Genomic DNA, 23,972 nt, shown 5'->3' with positions numbered 1-23,972 from the left:
ACCTCCTTGCTCCCAGTTAACGAATTAGCACACACGTTTAGCTCTTCAGACACGGGAGGAGGATAGAATTAGGAAAAAGTTGTCCGGTACAACCATCTCCCATTTAATTCTTCTCCCCTGATCCTTGGCATTTACAGGCAATATAGTCCGCTGGAAGACAGCTGATTTTGACAGGAAGGAGCAATTCGCTAGCTCCATCCCTACGGGATTATGGTCACTCATAGGCATAGCAATTGCATTATATGAAATCACATAATTAAGAAAACTTCTTGAGACAAAAATAAAATCAATTATCGAATCGCTAGCCCTTCCCGTGTAAGTGGCAACCCGTGTACTTTTATCGTAAAATTCTGGTTCATACAGCTCGTTTTCCCGCAGTACATTTTCAAGCACCAAACCCTTTTGTGTATGTTCTAGGTGAGGAGGGGTTACACTATCTGGCCCATCTTCATCCACTAGAACACAATGTGAGCACAAGTGAACATTAAAATCACCCATTAAAATAAATCGATACAAAGTGGTTTGTTTATCTCTATAAAGATTTAAAAAGTCTGATAACCATGTAAAATGCGCAAATTCTGGATGACAGTTCGGGGCGTTATAACTGTTTACCAGAAGCAATTTGCAACCATCCTCTAGTATTAACTCCAATACGAGGAAACTATGGGAGGCACAGTCTATCTGGGTAATTTTGCCCTTGATATTCACCGATACCAACGTCAAAAGACCACCTTTGTTCCGTCCTGCAGGGGAAGGCAAAGCAGGTACAAAATATGATGTGAAACCGTCTAACCAGTAATTGCACTCCAAGTCCCAAGTCTCTTGCATGGCGATGATATCGTGGCACTTTACAAAATTTTCCCAATTTGGGTCTCCCTTCTTAGACCGCAGCCCAGCGATATTCCAGGATAGCAGTCTGACCGTGTCCCCTTTATCAAAAGTGATCTCTGTTAAACTGTTATTAACCACATCAGAAGAAGGTACATGGACCGTCGATGTGATCTCTGTTAAACTGTTGTTAACCACATCAGAAGAAGGTACATGGACCGTCGATGTTGGGTCCACTGTGACATCGTCCACTGTACCCTCTCCATCGCCCCGTCAATCACAGAGATCGAGACCTGAGAGCGCATCAAATCTGTTATAAGTTGAAATGGGGGGGACCAAAGGTAAAGATGTTATCTCGTCCCTGAGATAAGTTTTGATGAGCCAATCTGGGCCCCACCGGGGTAAATGGATTTGGTCTACGTCTGGGCAGAGAGGCTAAATTGACATGGTTGTAGAAATACCCTAGCGGGCGCACTCGGGTACCATTACTATCCTCCAACAGAGATGCTGCCCGTAGGAGGACTGTGGCCACATGTTGTGGGTATTTAAAGTTCACGACCACACAATCCCCACTGCATACTTTCCTCGAGGGGCCAATCCAGTTTACCTCCTAGTCGTAATGATGTCTCCAGCACATTTAGTAGGGAGACCACATTTAGCACCCAGCCAAGCCACCACTTTATTTTTAAGGGAATCATGCGCTTCCTTTTGTGGCTCGGAAGAACCTGGGGTATACACCGGAACATTGGCTAACACGACGACATAGGGGGCGCAATCCGGGGGCAGATTAATAGAATTGTTACGCCTACCTTGCACGGCGTTAGTGTTAGATAGGGGACCTGATCTCTGATGGCTCCCAGCCTGATCTACGTCCGGGTCTACTGCTAGAGGGCGGATGGCTGGGGAGACAGTAAGGTTATTTACCGTACAATTAACCTGAGGAATCAAAGGAGGTAGGTTGGGGGCTAATGTGACTTTTTTCCCTGCAACATCAGTAATCACTGAACTAGTTGAAGGGAATGGGGGGTTCACCTTAGCCAGATTCATCAACTGTTGTTCCAAGAGCCCTCCTAATCTTTTAATCTCCGCGTTCGCGGTGTCCAATTTGACTGCAAGGCGGTCAATGGAATCCTTAAGTTTTCGGTCAAAAGCAGCCTCTATACTTTTAATTAGCAAACCAAACTGCTCAGGACTCAGGGTGATACTGGGTTCCTTTGTATTCTCTGCATTTGCTTTGGTTTTAGGGGAGATATGACTATCAGGCATGTGAGTATCCACTCTTCTCCTGTGGATGATCTTACCCCCCCTCTTACTTTGCTGCTTTCTACATGTTCTGACAGGTCTCTTTCCTTTACATCCATCCGATACATCCGCCTCCTCCTCGGGGTCAGAACATGCTTTATCGAACGTTAAGGGATCAATTGTAGTAAAATCAGGGTCCTGGTGGATCACAGCTACTACTACGCTGGCTGGATTGCTTACATTTAGGTCTCCCGGCATACAGTCATCGCTATTTTCTCCCACTAGAGATGCCTCCAACGTAGCTGCTCTTGCTGGAAGTGGGTCATAGTCTAAAGGAGCAACTTTGCCCAAAGAAGCCCTTCTGTCATCATTGATTTTGTTCACCATTTTGACAAGGAAGTTATCCATAGAGCCTGCCCCCATGACCACCTTGTCTTTCTTTGAGCCTGACATAGTAGTAAATTGAGCGTAATTGAATATCAACTTTGACTAATGCCTAAGTACAACCCAAATTAAAGAGGCCAAATTCACAGGGTATAAGCCTGTAAAGTCTCGCAGCCTTTAACCGACACTACTTCGGTTAAGAAGGCCCAGTTGGTGTCAATACTATAGTCTGCAAAGTTCTGACGTCAAAGGGGGTCCCAGCCGCAGACAGACAAACGACAAGGAATATTGCGGCGGTTGCAAACCTTATCCAGATTACATTCAGTGTTCGCACAGACAGGCCAAATCCATAGCAATAGGCAAGGCGCGGCAATGAATTTATCAGCAGCTATACCTGGTATGAGGCAGATGTCCTGATGACGAAATTCAGAGGGGGGGCCCAGCCCAGCCTCTACCAGCCCTGGACGGCCACAGACGGCCCGCCCTCTGCCCAGGCTCAGCCCGGCGCCGCCCGCGCGCGTCCCGCGACGCGGAGGGAGCCGCTGTTTATCTAGCGCCTCCGGGCGCGCTGCTGTCCGGAAGTGTGACAGGTAAGCCCCAGAGGATGCCGGGAGCTGTAGTTCCCCCTGCTCCGCCCAGCAATGGAGACTGGCGTCGAGGGGAACACACAGCGTTTGCGTCCCGTGTGCTGCCTGGTGGTCCAGTGGACTGCGCCTGGTGAGTTCTCCGCTTTGGTGCCCCTCCGCTCCACCGAGGGAGCCGCTGTTTATCTAGCGCCTCCGGGCGCGCTGCTGTCCGGAAGTGTGACAGGTAAGCCCCAGAGGATGCCGGGAGCTGTAGTTCCCCCTGCTCCGCCCAGCAATGGAGACTGGCGTCGAGGGGAACACACAGCGTTTGCGTCCCGTGTGCTGCCTGGTGGTCCAGTGGACTGCGCCTGGTGAGTTCTCCGCTTTGGTGCCCCAATCAAGGTGTAAACGCAACGTGCCTCCTGTCTGCCCCTCAAAAAGAAGCTCCAAGAACTGCAGCTTAAATATGCAATAATTTTTCCTGCCCGATTGAAAATATTGTACAATCAGAAATCCCACTTTTTCGACAGCCCAGAGGAGGCAAATGACTGGCTTGAGGCGACAATGCCGTCCCACACACTGGCCGACCTTGAGCGCAAATTACGCAGCGCTTCGTCACGCCCACCGAGAACACGATAGTGGGGTACTGGGAAACCTAGGAAGTCTGAGAGATGAGGTCCCTCCCCGGAACAAACTGCACGGGACCAAGCTTCAGAGATAGCAGCGGTGTCGGCCATACGTGAAACGCATTTGCCTTCGCCCTCAACACAGTCGGAGGACACGACAGAACCCATAGACTGATAGCCAAGATCCTTTGTTCCCAACCATTACCCCACAGATAGTACAAACGTTTTTTGAGTAAGGCAATAGAACTCATAACCTACTTTGTGCAGCTGTGAACCGGGATCAAAGAAGAAGGGAAGTAAGACTGCTGTATTGTTTCTAACGTTACTTTACCCCCAAGTATCCTTACACTGATGTGTTAAGAAAGGGTCCTTGCTAGTGTGTTGCTCCGTCCGGCTTGGTACTGAGATGGGTTTTCCAGGTCCCGCCCCCGCAAGTATCGGTATACTTCAACGTGTGGTCTTGTGTAGCTTTAGGTATTGTTTGGATCAGCAATGTTATTATGCTTGTCCTGGTAATGGGAAGTTTTCAAAAGTTGAAGTTTTGGGAGGGAGGCTCGCCGTTGCTTAACACACTTAATACTGTGGTACAGACCCTAGCTGTTGTAACATATATGACCAATCTCAGACATGCATACGCAAGGTAAATATAACATAGTGACCTGGAATGACCGAGGCATGGGTTCAGTCCATAAACGGCACCGGATACACGCCCAATTGAATAGGAGGAAAGCACATGTAGAGCTATTACAGGAGACCCATCTCACAACCAATTAAATCTGTAAATTGTACAGGAAATTGAGAGGGCAAATCTACAGCTCATCCTACTCAGCATTCGCCAGAGGGACACTAATCTGGGTACGGCATGGGGTGCCATTTACACAATTAGAACAGCGTATTGACCAACAAGGCAGATATACGCTTGTGAGGGGGACGCTGGATGGAGAACAACTAATCCTGGGGAGTGTCTACGAATCATGATGAAGATGTCTTCCTCACAGGTTTAAACACCACCTTATTAGACTGGGCTGATATCCCGTGGGTACTGGGAGGCGACTATAATGCAATACTAGACACCCAGTTGGATCGCTCCCACCCCCCAATCCACGGGGCTGTATCCCTTAAACAAATGGAATTCCTGAAATCGTAGGCACGGGGGTGGCTACTAGTAGATGTGTGGTGACTACGTAACCCCACACACCGTGAGTACTCCTTTTATTCCCCACCGCATTTATTACATACCAGACTAGATACGATCTTTTGCTCACCTGCTATCTCTACACAAGTCCACCACACAACATATTTGGGGAAGACTCTGTCAGATCACAACCCGCTAGAGATCACGTTGGACTGGGGGAGGGTCCCCACCCCAGCCCCCACTTGGAGATTGTTGCCCCAGCAATTAGAAGATGTGGTCTTTAAAGACAGGCTAGATACAGCTATCTCTAACTACTTCAATGAAAACACTAATTCCGCTTCCTCCCGTCTCATAGAGTGGGATGCATTCAAGACTGTATTACGTAGAACCTCCATAGGGGTGCTGATGGGGGAAAGACAGGACATTAACAAAAAACTCACAACATTAGTGGCCACTTTGCAGGACTTGGAGCGAGATGCCAGTGCTGTAGGTGCCACACAATCCCATTTGCAAGAAGCCAGGATTAAACATGCTGAACTCCTCGATAGACTCCGTCTGATAGAGTACAGGGCATACTCACAACGGTCTCATGCTGAGGCGGGGAAGGCAGGCACCTTATTGGCCCAATTGATACGAGATGCACGCCCCCCCCGGTAATAATACCAGAAATTTTACTACAGCGTGGCACTAGCGTGCATACACAAACCACAAGAAACAAAGCCTTTAAGGAATATTACACAGCACTCTATCACACACCAGAACCGGCGCCGCCGGAGCAAATACATAGGTACCTTTTGTGTCAGAGTGTACCCGTTCACTCTTTCGCTTGCCGCCCGATAGCTGCGGAGGCTGAGTGAAGACCGCGGTTACGGGCTGACCAGATTTAAACACTTGCAGCTATCGGGCGGCAAGTGAAAGTGTGGATGGGTACACTCTGACACAAAAGGTACCCACCAGTTAGAAGGGTAAAGGTATGCAAAAGGAGAGCGACCACATGGTGCTGATAAAAAGTAAATCTGTTCAATAATTGGTGCAGTGTGGCCAGTTGACCCCAGCCCTGATGAAATTGCCGCAAGTTCTTTGAGGCAATGAAACATGTTGGTTTTTAAGTGAGCAAACACACAGCATGAAATAAAAATTAGGTAGCTAGTGTTGTTTAGCTCGTTTTTAACGTGGATGGACGAGGGTCCTGATCAGACCCCGTCACTCCTTTGAGGGTTGACATTGTTTTCGAGCTCGGATATATTTACCGCAGCCCAGTGTTCACACACAGCACTATATGTTGTTTTCACTTTAATCATTTTTTGGAAACTGTTTTTAGGGTGGCAGTTGCTAATGATGAGAACTTGAGGTAGCAGGCGAGTACCTGTCTGCTGAACCCCCATGGTGTTACTCCCGTGAGGCACTGCCATCTTTTTTATTATATATTGTTTGCACATGGTTTTGCTTTCTGATACACAGTAGGTAGAGCGAAAGTAGGAGAGACATTACACACAGACACAAATTGTTTTATTAAGAGTTGAGTGATTCCGGACCCCATCTGTGGACGGCATAAAGATAGCCGCTTCATGATCATTTAAAACAAAGATGTTTTGAAGTGTGGAGGGGTTACCGATGAAAGTTTTTCACTGGATGTATTTATGAACAGGTCCTTAGTTGTTATTAATTGATGAGTGGGGGGCGACCTGCCCAGTTACCCCCTAAGCTCCTTGTTGTGTATGGAGAACTCAGATTGAGGCCGGGAGATGGAGGGCTGGGAGCCCCTGACTTTAGAGCTTACTGCCTGGCCAGATGCAATTTGCATGAGATTGATTACACTCCACGGACACTGGCTCAGGGATCATTGCATACACCGCTTCTGCCGGGGACCCGTGTACCTCCTGCCACCCCTCCTCTACTTAAAGTAGCCCTTGCCTATTGGAAGCGCTCCTTACATTATACTAGGTCAGTTACCCCCTATTCAGAGAACATACCACTTCTAAGTATACCGCTTGCTACGGGACTGATTACTACATGATGTATCCAACAGTGGACGCGAGAGGGAGTTGACCCACTAGGCTGTCTATTCACTGACTGAGTGCTGGTGAACCATAATAACTTCACCCAGACTTGGGGGTATCCCTCAGGCATTGTTTCTACTACATGCGGCTATTACACACTATGTTAAAAAACAATGGTCCCCTACGGGTGTGGAACCCCCGGTGCACGAATTTGTACACGCAGTGTATCTCATGGGAAGAGGGCGCCACTTGGTCCGATGGCTCTACAGAGGCATCCGGGCACACGCTGGAATCTCACTTGCTTCTTTATGCGCGAAATGGGAGAGGGACATTGGTCGGAGCCTCACGGATAAGGAATGGGGAGCCGTTTTAGAGCATCCTAAGAAAGTGTCCAGGAATACTAGATTCAAGTACATCCAATATATAGTTCTGCACAGGGCATATCTTACACCTCATCGCTTGAACTGCATGTACACAGATGCCCAGCTCACTTGCCCTAGGCGCGGGTGGCAGATGCTGACTTGTTCCACATGCTCTGGAACTGTCCAAAATTAGGTAGAATCTGGGCACAAATAAGAGAAATAATAGCAGACATCACAGGCACATCGGTGTGGAACGCAGCTGAAAGCTGCCCTCTGGGAGTACACCCCGACCCCAAACAACAGAAAACGCAATATAGATTTGCAGACCTGGCCACGCTGCTGGTGATAAGAACTACTACCATGAGATGGAAGTCCGTGTTCCCTCCTCGACTACACATGAAGCACACGGAGATGGTCCAATGGGGAGCGGCAGAGAGCGCCACGCTACGGCATGAGGAACAGAGAGGGCAGCGCAAAAAACCCATCTCCATGGACTGGGACAGCATGATGGAATTAAGGCAGTAGATATATCGGAACCGGCTGGTCCTCAGACAGAGTAAAGTATACCCAAAACATACACAAAGAACCGAATATTTTTCCAGGTAATAGGTCTACAATCCAGGTCAATTGGAATTGGAATTAAGTGGTGTAAGATATTGCATTGTTTGCGCTCTGTGCGAATAGTTGAGTGGCAATATGTATTCGGGTGAGCCTACTGGGAGGGTGGTGGGTGGGAGGGACGGTTAAGTTAAATTAAGATTGTTCATTACATTGTAAGCTTAGACAACTTTATTAATATGGAACTAAACTGAACATCCGGCCTCTACAGATAAATGTCAATATATGCATAGTGCCTAGCTGTCCGGTTCTACTAGTAATGTTGATAAAATACTCACAGTGCCAAGGTTGTACAAAGTTGTATGATAATGATTGTCAAAAAAATGTATCTAAAAGTATGTCTATGACTGGCTGTAATGGCATATTATATGAAACTCAATACAAATATGTTTTTTAAAAAAATGGATGCTGCCTGATCCAGAAAGTTCCTACCTCAAAGTGGTGTCATATGAATCAGTCGGGCCCACCACCCCATCCATGTAAAAGTCAGTTGGGTGTCGCCCCATATGTGTAAGCGTCTGTCTCCATAGCTGGAGCACTGTGTGAGTTGCAGGTGGGATATGACTCCCTATCTTCCCGCCATAGAGGAGATCTAAGAGCGACACCTCATCCATTGCCCAACGCTCTGTCGCATAGGCCGGGTCCGTCCATTGCGCATACCAGCACTCATTTATAAGTAAGAGATGGGATGTGGCGTAATAGGAGTAGACATCTAGGGCAGCTATGCCATCATTGAAGGTGGACTGGAAGCAAGTCTGGAGGGTAATGTGTACAGCCCCCCGCCCACCCCAATGAAACTGTAAGGGTTGCTTAACCTCTTCTGTGCCCATGACGAGATAGTCTTGTCATGGAGCACGGTCGCGCTGTGCCCATGACGAGACTATCTCGTCATGAACCCCACCCACTAATGCAACGCCCGGCACAGGAGGGGGAAAGGGCGTGGCACTGAAGGGGCTAAACCATATTGGGGGGATGATGAAGGGATATTTTGTTGTACGACTCCTTGTTGAGCGGTTAGCGGAGGTGAGTTGTTATGGTTTCATTTTTGGCTTAGTTTTCACTGTGCCTCTCCATAATGTATTTTTGCTTTGTGGACCCCTTTGTTTGCATTACAATATTACCACAACCTGTGGGAGTCAGTTCCTGCTTGTGATTGCATGTACCTCTATGTATGTTGGCATTGTCTTCAGAGGGGATTGAGGTAAGTAGTTTATGCAACATTTGTATGTGTGTGTGTGTGTATATTAATTTGCAGGTGTGGTTCTTTAGACCTAGTTAATTTTCTCTTTGTCACAGGTGTGCTCAGCTTGGTCTGTTTATCGATCATGGAAACCCTTAAAACCTTTGGTTTTTCAGAAGACCAATTTTCAAAACTAATAGGGCAAGTATAAACCTATAGTAGTCTCTAAAGTACAAGATGAGAATTGGATCAAGTTAAGGACTATTAAGAAAAAGGCGAAACAGACAGAATCACATGCCAACTTAAAGTTAGAATATCTAAAGGCAGGGGGCGTGGCTTAGCGCGCAACCAGGATGGCTGTGCATCTCTAAGCTCCGTCGGACCTCCGGTGCGGACACTTCTTTAAATATGTTATTCGGGTGATTTTTGTTCACCGTCTAGCAGGAATCGGCAGCAGAATAACAATAGAGCCTTTGGGACCACTTACAAGCGTGCAGGTCTTCTCCTTCAATGTGGTTCTCCATAACGTTTTTCTCCTCATACCGGAGCACAAAATGGTAACCGTTATGGAATTGTGCCTCTACAAGGTCCATGCTCATTAATTACCTAGACTATTACTTTGGTCTTCGTGAACATTCCCTTTGCTAATTGAGGTATGGTGTTGCTATTTTTTTCTATCTCTTCATGTTATGCTCTGCAGTTTTGAGGAGACATTATTTTGCTGCGATAGCCTGGTTGCAAAATGGTGCCTGCTGACAAGATTTATCGGATCTTTTGAAGTCCACTTGACAGCCTCATTATACAGTTGAGTGTGCCTTGATGGGTCTCAATTATCTCTTTTGCCATCTTTTGGCTGCCATTTCAAGTTTTTGGCGTTTATTTTGCTTGTTGCTGGCTGTACAAAATTGCAGCTGGATGGTATCTGACTAAATTTTTTGGAATGTATTCTGTGCTCACCTTCATACAGCTACGCTTTTTGGTCAACTTGGTGTATCTTCTATACTTGCTTCCAATGGCGTAGGGTATGGGCATTCCCTCCAAGGACAGAGATTCTAAAGGTCATTTGAAGAGGTCCAAACAAAGGTAACCCACCCCGGAAACTCCCCCTAAGAGTAGTTTGGACTCTGCTTTTACGTTAGACACGATCCTACTTCAAATTAACTCGGTCCATGACATAGCAAAGAGTACAAAAACAAACACTGATTTACTTCAAACTGAGGTGGTGGCAATTCGTAATGATCTCAAAGACCTCTCATTATGTGTCTCTAATGCAGAAACTCGAATAAGTACTGTTGAGGATTTTACCAACAAACAAGCTAAACAGGTCCATGGCTTAGAGCGCTCTTTGGCTTCCTTGAGGCGAGACCTAACTGAGCAAGAGGCCAGAAATTGTAGAAGTAACCTTCGTTTTTTTGGCCTTCCAGAGGACTGTGAAAAATCTGCTCCTTCTGTGTTGGATTTTTAACTTACCTGGATCCCTACCGCTCTGAATATTTCCAGTCACAAGGACTTTGAGATAGAACGTGCTCATAGAGTTTCAACTTTTAAGCCTAAGTCTCTTTCTTCTCCACGACAGGTGATCTTTAAACCTCTGGCCATCAACATACAGAGCAAATCCTGGCCCAAATGAGGAAAATTAAAACCCTACAATGGGAAGGACACAGGATATCAATTTCTCAGGACTTTGCCAGAGACACAGTCATTCGTCGTAAGGGCTTCTTAAACCTACGTAAAAGGCTCATAGATATTCATATTCCATTTTCATTTGCAGGTCTTTAACGATTTAGAATAACTTTCAGAGGGCGCTCGCAGATTTTTTTATGAACCCTTGGAACTTTCTACTTTTTTGGATAATCATTCTGAATCAAAGATGGACTCTGAGTCTCTTCCTGGCACCTCTCATCTTTAACATCTTTTATTGCAGGATAAGTTGGTTCTATGCTCTCTGTGTCTTACCACTAATATGTGGTTAATATTGCTCCTTTGTTTTCTTGTTGTATGATAACTATACAATGTCATGTTTATTAGTTTTATATTGTTTATTCTTTTTTCACTAACCTTTTCCTTTACAGGTTTTACGGTCTATCATGTTTTTATGATGGACCATTGAGAATTCCCGTTCAAGATGTTGGTGTTACTTGGGTACTATCTGGTAATTTATCGGTTGTACATGTGTTTGAATCACAGATGGACTCTGAGTCTCTTCCTAATACCTCTCCTCCTTAACGTCCTTCTCTGCCTGATAAGTTGGTTCCATGCTCTTGGTGCCTTATCACTAGTACGTGGTTCATATTGTTCCTCTGGTTTCTTGTTATGTGATAACTGGGCTATTAGCTACATGTTGCTCCACTAACTTCTTCCTTTACAGGTTTTTACAGTCTCTCATATTTTTATGATAGGCCCTTCAGAGTTTCCATTTAATATGTTGGTTCAATTTTGGTGCTATCTTGTTATGTAGCATTTGTATCGGTATCTCTCCTTTTCTTCCTTTCTTGTTCTTTAGTTTATCTTCTTATGTCTTTATTTCCATCATCGATCTTGGTCTCTCTTTTTCTACTCTCCATATTCCTTTTTCTTTCTTTGCTCTTTCCTCTTATTCATGCTATTACCCGACATACCTCACTTTTTTCTTCTTTTGTTCTTCCTCCCTTTCTATAATCTTTTGCTGGTGATAACTGTTTAGGTGTGCTTACTACTTATTTGTATTTTTCTTCCCTCTGGTTTTTTCTTATACATATATATATATATATATATATATATATATATATAGGACCATTACTTGTATTACTTATTAGCATTTACTATATCTTAGGCTGTTACTTACACTATTTAATATTACCAATTATGAGCATCTACCTAATTTTTGACCAGACTATATCGTTCGCCTTTCTATTTAGGATATGATAATTTGTTGGCTGCTCCTCAAATATGTTATATCTTTTGCATTTTCTATTCTTTATTATTTCTTCGGATTCAGTAAGTCTCTCTCTTTCTAATTTTCACCTTCTATTTCTTTCTTTCCTCGCTTTTCATCTCTACATGCTCTTTTCTTATTTATTACATTTCTTCATTTATTTCTTGTTCCGACTTTTTTGCCTTTCTTCATTCATTATACTTGTATTTATCTCATGAATGTTTTATATTTTTAATTTTCTATATTACATAGTATTTATACTTGGTGTTATCAAATCTGTAGTGTTTTGCTGGTTATAATATGCAATTTATACTGTTCTGTATTATTTATATTGCCTCCATTTCTATTTACTATTTTACATATTTATTCTGCTTTAAATTGTTATTTATATTCCCGATAATGCCATTTATTAGGCTCTCTTTTGATATTTATATGATACTGCTGTCTCACCTTTTTATTTATCATTGATATTATATTGCTCACTGATCATTTGTATTATTTATTCTTATTGATGGTTTATTTATTGATTGGTCACGTTTATATTTTTACATTAGTTTCGTCGCTTAATGAAATCTGTACTGTTGAGCGTTCTGCATTGTGCTTGTTGGCTGGCCTCTGTGGTTGCTCCTCCATGTTATTTCTCCATGCAAATTGTCTATCACAGACTTCCCCTGGTGGGCTTTTCTTTTTTTATGCTCCTTTTTACTTTAGAGTACTTTTGTTCTTTCTTTCCTTCTTTCTAGCATTTTCTTTTCTTCTTGGAACATCTGTTTCAGTATATTTTTTCTTGTGTTTTGTTTGTTTTCCTTCTTCCTTTATTCCTGAGATTATTTTGTTTGTTTGTTTCTTTTCCATTTACTGGATGCTTCCATTTGTATTGTCTTATGATTTCCCATGGCAGGTTGAAATATTGTGTCACTTAATGTTCGTGGGTTGATTCATCCTGTTAAGCAGGCCAAGATCCTACATTATTGTAAAAACTTGTCTGGCGATGTTGTTTAACTTCAGGAAACCAAGATAGCTTTTAAATAAGCTGTGCTTTTACGAAAGGAATGGGTGCTTGATGTCTCTTGCTCTGAAGCTTCTGGTAAAAAGAATGCAGTTGTCACCTTGATTTCTAAACGCTCTGGTTTGTCTATTATTACTGCAGATGCAAATGGCAGATGGTTACTTACGCTCCTGTCCAATGGTTCAGATGGCTTATATGTTATGAATGTATATGCCCCTAGCATCGATGATCCTCTTTTTTGGCGTTCTATAGATAAAAAAGTGTTGATATCCCACAGCATGCTATAACAATTTTTGGTGGTGATCTTAATTTGCCCTTAGATCCTATTTTAGACAGACATTCTGCTTTTCAGTTTCGTCCTCCTAGGGCGCATAAAGACCTGCTCAACATGTGTTCTTCCCATCATCTGATTTATGCATGGAGATTGCATAAGCGATTTCACTTTTTTCTCATCTCCACATTCTAGCTTCTCTCGCATTGATTATCTTATAGTTGATGTCGCTCTTTTAAAACATACCATCAATGTTATGATCCATCCAATAGTCGTTTCTGATCACGCCGCGGTATCTTTGACTATCCCTAATCTTACGGATATGCGTGGCCCTCGCACTTGGCGCCTTAATACGGAGATTCTGGATGACAAAGATGAAGTCAAGGTGCTTAACAAAGAAATTCATAATTTATTCCAAGAAAATGAACTTTAGGTTAAATCCCTAATAGTTCTGTGGGATGCCTTTAAATGTACTATTCAGGGTCATATTATCAAACAAATGTCCAAAAGGAATAGTGATATCAGGAATTCTTTGCAGTCTTTGGGAGATGAGATCAAAAGTAAGGAGATTTTAAATTGACGCTCTAACGATAAGTCTCTTTTACAGGATATCAAGAACCTAAAGTATTCTTTCAATTCTATAGTTACTAAACAAGCTTATCTTGGTGTACCATGCTAAAAAATCTCGCAGTTTTTTATTACAAAATTGAACTGGTAAGTTGTTAGCTGCCACCTTAAAATTTCAGAGTAATAATATTAAAACTACTCAGATCTCTTCTATTACTAATAAAAATGGCTCAAAAAAATGTCATACTCATGAAATTCTTCAAGTCTTCCGTGATTTTTATGAAAATTTATATACTCCTAAAGATCCATGTCCCATTTCTACATGCCAACAATTTCTAAAGTCGATTCCAACAAATACTGTTTCCCATTCTGATATGCTTGATTGGGGGAAATCGATTGAGACTGATGAAATACTCCAGGCTATTAAAACTACTCGGTCAGGGAATGCTCCAGGGCCCGATGGTTTCCCTATAGCCTTTTATAAAACTTTGTCTTCATCAATACTTGAATATCTCAAGAATTTTTTTGATAACTTTGTTCTTTCAATAAAGTTTCTGGCTCCGCGGCTGAGGCTACTATTGTGTTAATCCCGAAAGACGGCAAGGATCATTCTGATCCTAAAAATTACCGTCCACTTGCTATCTATTGATCCACTTCTTCGCTTACTTAACCTGAACTAAGGTATCAAAGGATTTCAATTTGGCTCACATAACCTTAAAACGGCCGCCTATGCGAAGGATGTCCTTATCTTTTCAGAGGATATTGCTGCAGCGCTTCCTGTTATTTCTAATACCATAAGTGAATTCTCGCTTGTTTGTGGTTATTCTCTGAACAAAGAGAAAACGTAAATGTTTTCCCTTATTTCGTTCTGTTTCTCCTCTCATATGGGTGACTCACGTTTTAAGGGCCAATCGACACGTATCAAATATTTAGGAATTTGGTTTTGCAAAGACCTTCCAGATTCTATTTCTTATAATGAATCTCATATAATAGCTACAATTAAAGATCTTTTATCTTACTGGTCCCCTAAGTACATCTTCTGGTGGGGAAGAATTAGAACTCTTAAGATGATGACACCGATTATAAAAATGTTATCTTCTATGTTACCAGTGAAGCTTTCTTCTTCCTTCTTTCATGAGATTGATTTACTCACTTCCAAATTTCTGTGGATAGGTAAACGTGCTAGACTCGCTTATAAACACCTTAGGAAGCCCTCTGTTTTGGGTGGCTGTAATTTGCCGGATTGGAATTTAAATCAAATTGCATTCTTGGCCTCGCAGGGTATTCTTTGGTTTCTGCCAGACTCCCCACATCCTCCCCCGTGGATGTATATTGAACGAGAGTTGTGTTCACCTCTTTCTACTTAATCTTTCCTTACTGCTTCCAAACTTGTTTTGGGTCACTCCCAGCTTATTATTTGTGACACAATGCATTAAAATATATGGACAAAAGGATATCTACACCTATCCATAAATCAAGGTGATGGTCTCTATGGTATAATCCTAAAATTCCTACTGACATTGATCTTACTACGATTTCCTCATAGGCTGCCCGTGGTATTAGTTTGGTCAAGGATCTTTATGACTCCAATAATGATCCGCTCCCTTTCTCTTTTTTGGCCACGAAATATAACCTCACCGATATGAATTTTTATTCATTTTTGAAGTTGAAGGTTGCTCTTTCTAAGATATCTTTTTCCATAGACTCGGCCACTATTTCACTTCTTTCTATGTGGTATCATTCAGGCCATACTGCTTCGGGAACATATACATTTCTCTCTGCACCACTTCCCTCACAGTCCACAATTACTTATGATAAATGGTCTCATCATTTTGAACCTGACGTTTTTAAACATATTTCACAAGAGACGTGGCAAATCATTGGGTAGTTTATCTTTCAAATACGGCGACCGGCGTTGCGGAGGACCGGGTGGTGGGATAGGTTGACTCGGGAGACTCCCCTTTGGTATAATGGGCGATTGCCGCAACTGGCTGCATTGTTCGGTTTTCGGGGCTGGGACCGTATTGGCATCTCTACTCTTGGAGACGTCATGCGGGGATCGGTTCTGAAGTCCTTTCAGGATCTACAAAAGGATTTTCAAATGCCTAAAACCCAATTTTTCCAATATCTGCAGCTCTGACATGCCATCACCACCTACATCGAGAGGTCGGGGTCCCTGGCTGAGTTTAGTCCCATAGGTGCCAAGATATTTATGGGGGATCTCCATGACCACAAGATCTCCAAGATTTACCAGTCCTGGTCACACATAGTTCCCCCACACTGCAGCATCTTAGGGAGGCATGGGAGGGAGACATAGGCCCGCTGGAGGAGGAGGTCTGGGTGGAGGCCCTGGCCCCCCCGCGGGGGTCATCCATAGCCGTAAGTATTTGCCTTATTCTTTTTAAATATCTCCACCGGGTCTATTTCGCTAGGGTCAGGCCCTGGAGGGCGGGATTGGTGGCCTCCCCGGTGTGTCTTCGATGCCAAATGAGGAGGGTACCTTGCTCCATACTATCTGGCACTGCACCGCATTAGCACGATTTTGGCGGGGAGTTCTATCTTGCCTCTCCGAAGTACTGGGCTGAGATCTCCCCAGCTCCCCAAAGTTGGTTCTGTTACATGTTATGGACGATATAGGAGGTAACATATATAAACGCCATCTTATGCTATTAGAGTTCACCTTGGCCAAGAGGGATATTGCCAAAGCCTGGAAGGCTCCAAGTGCGCCCTCGGCATCTACGTGGAAAAATGGCATGGATTTCTGTATGGGGCTGGAGATCCCTATCTTTGTGGCCAGGGGGTGCCCGCTTAAACATTATAAAATCTGGCGGCGATGGGCATAGTATCGTGGCCTAGAGCTAGAACCTGTTTCAGTAGACAGGCCTACTGACTTGGCGTCCATTCCGCTATAATTGATATGCAAAATCGCCCCTTGGATACAGGTGTGTTATGTCTGGATGTGCGTGAGTGCGATGGGGGTGGGTTTTGCAGTTTGTTCTTTTTGTTTTTTAGTTAATATCCTTGTATTGCTCTTACATTGTCCTATTTTGCCATGGAAATTGTCAAAGTCACTTCAATGTACATTTAATATGCACGAGTTGCTGGGTTACAGTGCTCTGTAATATATTTGTTATTTGGCAAATAAAATCAGTTCTTGAAAAAATCATTGGTTAGTTATCCTTACATAATAAAATTGGCCCTTCTCTTATTCAATCTAAATTTTTTATTTTAATTCTCCTTCATTGGACCCCTGCTCGTTTACATAAGTTGAAACTACGATATGGTGATCTTTGTTAGAATTATAGTTTACAGCCAGGTACTCATTAGCATATGTTTTTTGAATGCACTTTACTACAATCCTATTGGGATTTAATACGGAAACATTTATCACTCATCCTTAATATATCGTTGGAGCTTTCTTTGCTTTTGATTTTATTGGGTCCTTGGGCTTCTCCTTTACCCCTTGACAATACGAATATGCAGCTATTGGACTTACTTATTTCCATTGCTGTTATAGTTATCTTAACAGAATGACAATCTTTGTGGGCATGGGTATCTTATATTCATGGCGCTCACACGTTTGTTGAAGAGAAGCATTATTCCCCTGCTATTTCTAGTAAGGTACGGCATTCATTGGATACTTATATAAATCTGTCCTCTCAGGGATTAATAGATCAATACTCTTTTGATTCTACTCTTTAGTTTGTTTTTACAACCGCAGCAGATGTTCCCACATCTTTCCTTTCTTCTTCTTCTTCTCTTTTCTTTATCTTCTCTCCTTTACTTCTTCCGTCTTTCTTATTTCTTTTGGTTTTTTCTTTCTTTTTCTGCTTTTTTTTATCAGCAATTCGACTAGTGTATCATCTACACATGTTTTTTATGATGGTATTCCTATTTTTAAGTATATCTGGGTTTTAATATACTAGCTGTTCATTATCATAAGATATCACATTTGTCCTCTCTATTCATATCGTGGGTTTCCCTCGCTCCAATGAGATATATTTGTCTTTTTTCTATCCCAGCACATTAATTGTTGCTATGAAATCTGTTTTTGATCTGTACACCCTTTGTTTGCTAATTTACTAGTTATTATCTAATGCTATGTTGAATTGCAATATATTATCAATGTGTTTTTAAAAAAAAAATAACAATAAAAATATTCGAACAGAATATCTAAAGGCAGGAATTATACCCATAGGCCTAAGGGTTAGAAACAGTCCGGGTCTAGTTGTGGAATTATGCAAGTTTCTAGAAAAGTGATCCCTCATTTCTAACCATTGCTCTAGGGACTGAAACTGCCAGGGAAGTGGTGATTATCCTCAATAAGGAGACTGAAGAATTGGAAGATGAACTTAAAAAATCCAATCTCCGTGAAGAAGCAAAGAAACTTGATGAGGAGAATAACGAAATAGACTTCTTCAATGATTATCTCCTTAAAGAGAAAAAAAGAGAAACTTAGGAAGGACATTAGATATTTTTCCCAGGGACGTACATATTTGTGCTTCTTGGAAGACTACTATACAGGTGATAACTACAGAACTAGTACTAGTGGTTCTAACAATGGCAAAAGACAAATAGTCACTTTTTCTGACACGAGTTTGATGGGGAAGGTGGTTCAAAGGTGGTTTGGGGACAAGCATCAACTGTTTTGTTAGATTCGGCCAGTTGATGCTTACGCAGTGCCCTCTATCAGTTAGCCTTTGCTACACCATTTTCTTCCTTAACTCTATTTTACATGGTGATCAAAATGAATCTTTTGCTATTTCTGAGAAATGCCCTTTGTTGAGTTTTATTTCTGCAAAAAAGAACTGTTAGTGCCAGCTCATAGCTTTACCACTAGATAAATCCCTTTCCCACCTGTCTGACAGTTTAATCGCAGCCCAGGGTGAAACAGCCTTGGACTGAAGGTAAGTAACTTGTCCATCTGATAGAGGCATCTAGCCGCAGATACCTTACCTTTGCACAGATACCCAAGCAATGCCATTCCCGGAGGAGGGACCGTGGAAAGGTTTAGACCCTGAAGTCCTTCAAGACAGAGCGACCAAAGATGCCTTCTCTGCAAACCTGGGAATCCAGGCAGTAGTGTCTGGTACTGAAGGTTGAGAGGTGGTCCGTGGTGACCCGAGTGGCCCTCTTCGGGTCACTTCCTTCAATTGGAGCCTGAACAGGGACTCCTTTGGGTTATGACCCATCCATTTTCCACAAACGGAAGGGAGGACAAGGACATCACCAGGTTGGACTGACGGCTCAGGGATCCCTGCACGAGGAGCTTTGTTTGTCACAGCTGCTGCCTCTGTCCCACCGGAGAGGGTGCTCGCTCAGCGGTCATCAAGACTGGGGTCCTGAACATTGAAACCCTATTGATCTGACTGTTTTGTACGAAGAGTCAGCAGTGGAGAACGGGTTTATTTGTACCTCTGATATCAGGTGAGTCTGTTTCAGTTCTATGTGGATGTGGTACCACTGTGATTTGGTTTTGTTTCAGTCTAAGGGCTGTTTTAATAAAACGTTTTTGCAAATACTTTGCCAGGCAAAATAACGATTTTGTTTTCTTTTCATTTCCATTGCCTTGTTATAGTAAGATTTGGAGTTAGTGATGTTGTTGTTGTTCTACAGATGTACGGTTGGAAGAATCCCAGCCTACACCTCCTTAGGGCATTCCTAATTTTGATATGTATGTAAAACATGGCCTTGGCCCTATTATGTTTAATACATTATGGCACAAATATACGAGGGACAACGCAGAGTTACAGTGGCCTTTGACGGGCCCTTTTGACAAACAGAAGATTGGATTTCTTCAGGAACAGTTGTTTAAAAGACTGTGGGCCTCATGTAGGTAAATAAATGTTACCGTTTCTTAAATACCGAGCCGTACCGAATCGGTAAATTAGAATCGGTAAGTTATATGTAGGTAAAAATTCGGTAACAGTTACCGATTCGGTAACATTCGGTAATCACGAATCGGAATTCACCGAATCGGTAAATACCGAGGTGGTATTTACCGAATCGGAAAATACCGAGGTGGTATTTACCGAATCGGAAAATACCGAATCGGTATGTACGGAATCGGTAAATAAAATCACATGACTTGACGAAACAGCTAATCCTGTGCAACCACAGCCCACCCAACCAGGAAGTGGCCACACCCAGGCAGGTGTACATAATTAGCCGACCCTGGAGAGGCTTGGAGTGCAGAGGAGAGGCAGGGAGCCGGTGCCTGTGCGAGCGGGAAAACGAACATCATGTCCAGCCAGAGAACACAGAGAGACGGAGGGGAAAGGAGGAGGAAGCTGAAATTTAGCCCCAAGGAACTCCAGGTGCTGGTGGAGGAGGTGGTGAAGCAGCACCAGAAGCTGTTTGGAAGGCAATCCCTGCAAGTGCCTGAGGCTGAAAAGCGCAACATATGGCTGGCCATCCAGGCCCATGTGAATGCTGTGGGAGTGACCCACAGGGACATAGAGGTCCTAAAGAAGCGCTGGTATGACCTGAGGATTGTAACCAAGAGGAAGATGGGCGACATCCAGAAGGAGGCCAGCCAGACTGGAGGTGGAACCAACAGGGCACCTGCCCTCACCGAACTGGAGGAGCTGGTGGGGGCCACAATCGAGCAAGAGAGCGTCGTGGGTCTTGGGGACGCCGACAGCTCTGCCAGAGCCGCCACACAACAAGGTAAGACGAAAGCACAGCAATGTAGCACCCCCTATCCCTATCCCACATCCCCCATTGTGAAACGAGAATCACACTGCAGTCCACACGTGTCAGTGCAGACAGGCAATGCATTCCGGGAGATGTAGTCAGGGAAACACCAACCATGACGTAAATGTTACAGGGCAACAAGGCATGTCACGCACTCGAGGCACAAGGAGACAGAGGACATTTTGGAATGTGAAATTATTTATTGTGACGCTTTCAATGCAGCCCTTCGGGGACACTGAGCCAATGTTGTATTTCTGTCCACAGATGTGACATCATGCAGGACAGGGCATGCTGCAGGAGAGACGGCACACCGGCCACAAATATCACCTCTAGCCAGCACAAGTTCAGACCAGGGAGCAGGCCCACTGGCAGCCGCACCACCAACACAGGCAGCCTCGCCGCAGCCAGAGCCAGCATCACCTCACCCAGAGCCAGCATCACCTCACCCAGAGCCAGCATCACCTCACCCAGAGCCAGCATCGCCACTCATGTTTGAATCACCGGCCACATCTCCGCTTGCAGGTGTGGGAATGAGGAGGCGTCCAGCAGCCAGGCTACGAGCCTTAGACACCTCGTCAGACGACAGCATGGGCCCTGAAGAACTCACCAGGCCCCAGGAAGGGAGCCATGCCACTGTGCCCCACACCTCACAGGCAGCACAGACGGGAGCAAGAGGGCGCCGCAGGTCGCGTGTCCAGAGTCCACCAGCACCCATTGACGGCCATGGTGTCTTCTTGGGTCTCGAGGGCCAAATGTTGAAACAACAGCGCCTGCAAACAAAGGCAGTCATGACAGTCCAGAGGCACATGCGGGTGATGAAAACTACATTAGTCAACATGGACAATAACATCAGCGGCATGGCTGCGGGCATTCGGGACATGTCCCAGTCAATCCAGCAGTTGTGCAGCAAATTAGATGCTGACATCGAGGCACGGCGCCGGGAACGGCATAGAAGGGACACTACCAACAGGGCACTCAACCGTCTGGCAACTGCGACTTCTCTACTGTGCCGGCGCTCTGTGACGATGCAGGAGGGCCTAACACACTGCTGCAGCGACCTGTCTCGGGGGATGGTGCAGGTGACAAGTGCACTAGGGGTGCTATTCACTAGTCAGGCGTCGACAACTGCTGCAGGGGATGCTGCGGAGAGCATCGACACCAGCAGCAGGAGCAGCATCACACCCCCCGTCCCAGAAGGACGCAGGAGCAGCAGGCGGCTTGGGGTTGGCTCTAGTGAGGATGCACAGGCCGTGCCATCCACCACTGCAGCGCGTATGCGCAAACATTGATGTGGCCCTGCTTAGCCACTTCCCAATGGGTGACGTAACCCTGGACATACTCCTTGTATAGATGGTATATTGCCAGATTGGCTTGTTCATGTGTTCATGGCGTGGTGCCACATTAAAACTACGTCATGACTAATCACAACTGGCTGTGTCCCCTTACTTACTCAGAAATAGTTGCATGTGATCTCTGTCCGTCTCTCTCTCCCATCGATTGCAGTTGGCACTCTAGCTGCATTGCCCTGTGGCTGGTCTGACTCATCCTCGTTGTCCTCAAAATATGTTAGTTCCACATCTGTACCTTTTTTCGTGGCAAGGTTGTGCAGCATTGCACATGTGGCAATAATCTTGCAGCAGGTGATGGGTGTGTACTGGCGTGCGCCTCCGCTCTTGTGGAGGCAGCGGAACCTGCTCTTCAGTAGTCCAAACGTGCGCTCCACCACATTGCGTGTTGTTTTGTGTGCCACGTTGTATCGTCTCTCACTCTGGGTTGATGGGTGTAGGTAGGGAGTGAGGATGAATGACCGGCATGCATATGCACTGTCGCCTAGATGAGTTAAAGGGAAACATCAGTCACATGCTTCTTTACACTATGATTTGCAGGTTGCAAGGGGCGTCACTGTTACTCACCTAGCAGGTATCCCTCTCCAAATTCTCCGGCACTCAGTTGTGTGTAGATCCCACTATTCTGGAAGATGTACGAATCGTGGGTGCTCCCAGGAAACTTTGCAACAATATCTGTGATGATGTTCCCTGCATCACAGATCACCTGCACATTGATGGAGTGGGTGGACTTCCTGTTCCTGTAGATGTGCTCTGTGTCAGCTGGTGGACAGATTGGGATGTGTGTACCGTCAATACAGCCGATGACATGGGGGAACTGTGCCATGTGATAAAAGTCTGTTTTTGTTTTCTGCAGTGCAGCCTGTGTGTTGGGGAAGCTGATGTAGTGGTGCATTCTCTGCATCATGGCATCCAGGAACTTCCTGAAGAAACGTGACAGGCAACTCTGGGATACACCACCCACCGCAGCTATCACCACCTGATAACTGCCGGATGCCAGCAGATGTAGGCTGCAGAGCACCTGCACATGTGGGGGTATGGCGTGCGCCCTTCTTATTGGCTGGTCCAGGAGTGGGTGTAGGTCCCTGATTAAGTCCATGATGGTTTCGGGGTGTAGCCTGTACCTCTCATGTATCTCTGCATCAGTCAGGTGGAATAGTGTGATGCGCTGTCTGTAGATGCGTTCCTCCCGTCGCCAAGCCCTCAGTCCTGCTGCCTGTAGACGTAGGCGCCTTGCAATGACATACATAGCGGCCATGTTGTCCACGCTGTTGCATTTTGGGATTGCTAATATGCACTGTTGATGGTTACCACCTGCTTTCAATCCGTGTTAATTACCGACTCTTATTTACCGATTTTCTTGGATTTCTTAATTACCGAGTGCTCCTACATGTCATTTTCATTTTTACCACTTCATATTTACCACTTCATATTTACCGATTCGTTAAGTATGTATTCGGTAAATCTGATTCGGTATTTTAGAATTCGGTAAATATGATTCGGTATTTACCGCCTCATATTTACCGAAAAGTCGTTTTTGGACTCCTACATCTCACTTGTCTGAATACCGGTCGGTAACGGCATATTTACCGAAAATCGGCCGTTACCGACCGGTATTTGGCTACCTACATGAGGCCCATAGTAGACAGTCTATGTTTGACTCCTTTCGGACTTGGCAGAAGGAGGCCAAACAGAGGTGGTTAAAAATGGAGAGAGATGCTAGAAAAGGAACAATGCAAACGCTTACACAAAAAGCTGTAGCTTGTGACAAAGACAAGCAAGAGAAAGGAATCGAACGTGAAGATAGGAGATTTCAATAGCAAATAGATACGTCTTATATGGTTCAGGAAGACAGTGACACTTTTATGGAGGCCTTGTTAGTTACCCGACCCCCACCACCATATGTCCCGGAAAGGATATATCCCATTGTTCCCCATCAGCCACAACAACCTGCTCAAGTTGCCCCTCTCTCTATGGCTATTACACCTACTGCTCCGGTTCATATGCCCCTTACTCCTTCTCCTCCGTTACAATCTCTAACCACAGTAACATCTGTTTCCCCCGTTCCAGGGATTCATCCTCCTTTGTTATCGATTACTGACATACCTTTGCGTGGTTCAGAAGATAGAGATTTGATTAGATTTAGGGAACGGTCAAGTCCGTTAATGCGATCCAGAGTGGAGATAGAGAGAAGAATAAAATAGCGGACCAGGCAAGAAGGTGGGCTC

At 44.5% G+C, this 23,972-nt stretch overlaps 1 protein-coding gene across 4 annotated transcripts in view; it reads right to left on the bottom strand.

The window, feature by feature from the left end:
• FARP2 (FERM, ARH/RhoGEF and pleckstrin domain protein 2) overlaps nucleotides 1-23,972 on the bottom strand; it is a 1,344,877-nt gene that overhangs the window by 61,786 nt on the left and 1,259,119 nt on the right. The window lies entirely within an intron of this gene.

The sequence above is a fragment of the Triturus cristatus genome, chromosome 11, assembly GCF_964204655.1.
Source record: "Triturus cristatus chromosome 11, aTriCri1.1, whole genome shotgun sequence".
Lineage (NCBI taxonomy): Eukaryota > Metazoa > Chordata > Amphibia > Caudata > Salamandridae > Triturus > Triturus cristatus.
Note: the sequence above shows the minus strand (reverse complement) of the source record. Positions and strands in the feature narration are given on the sequence as shown.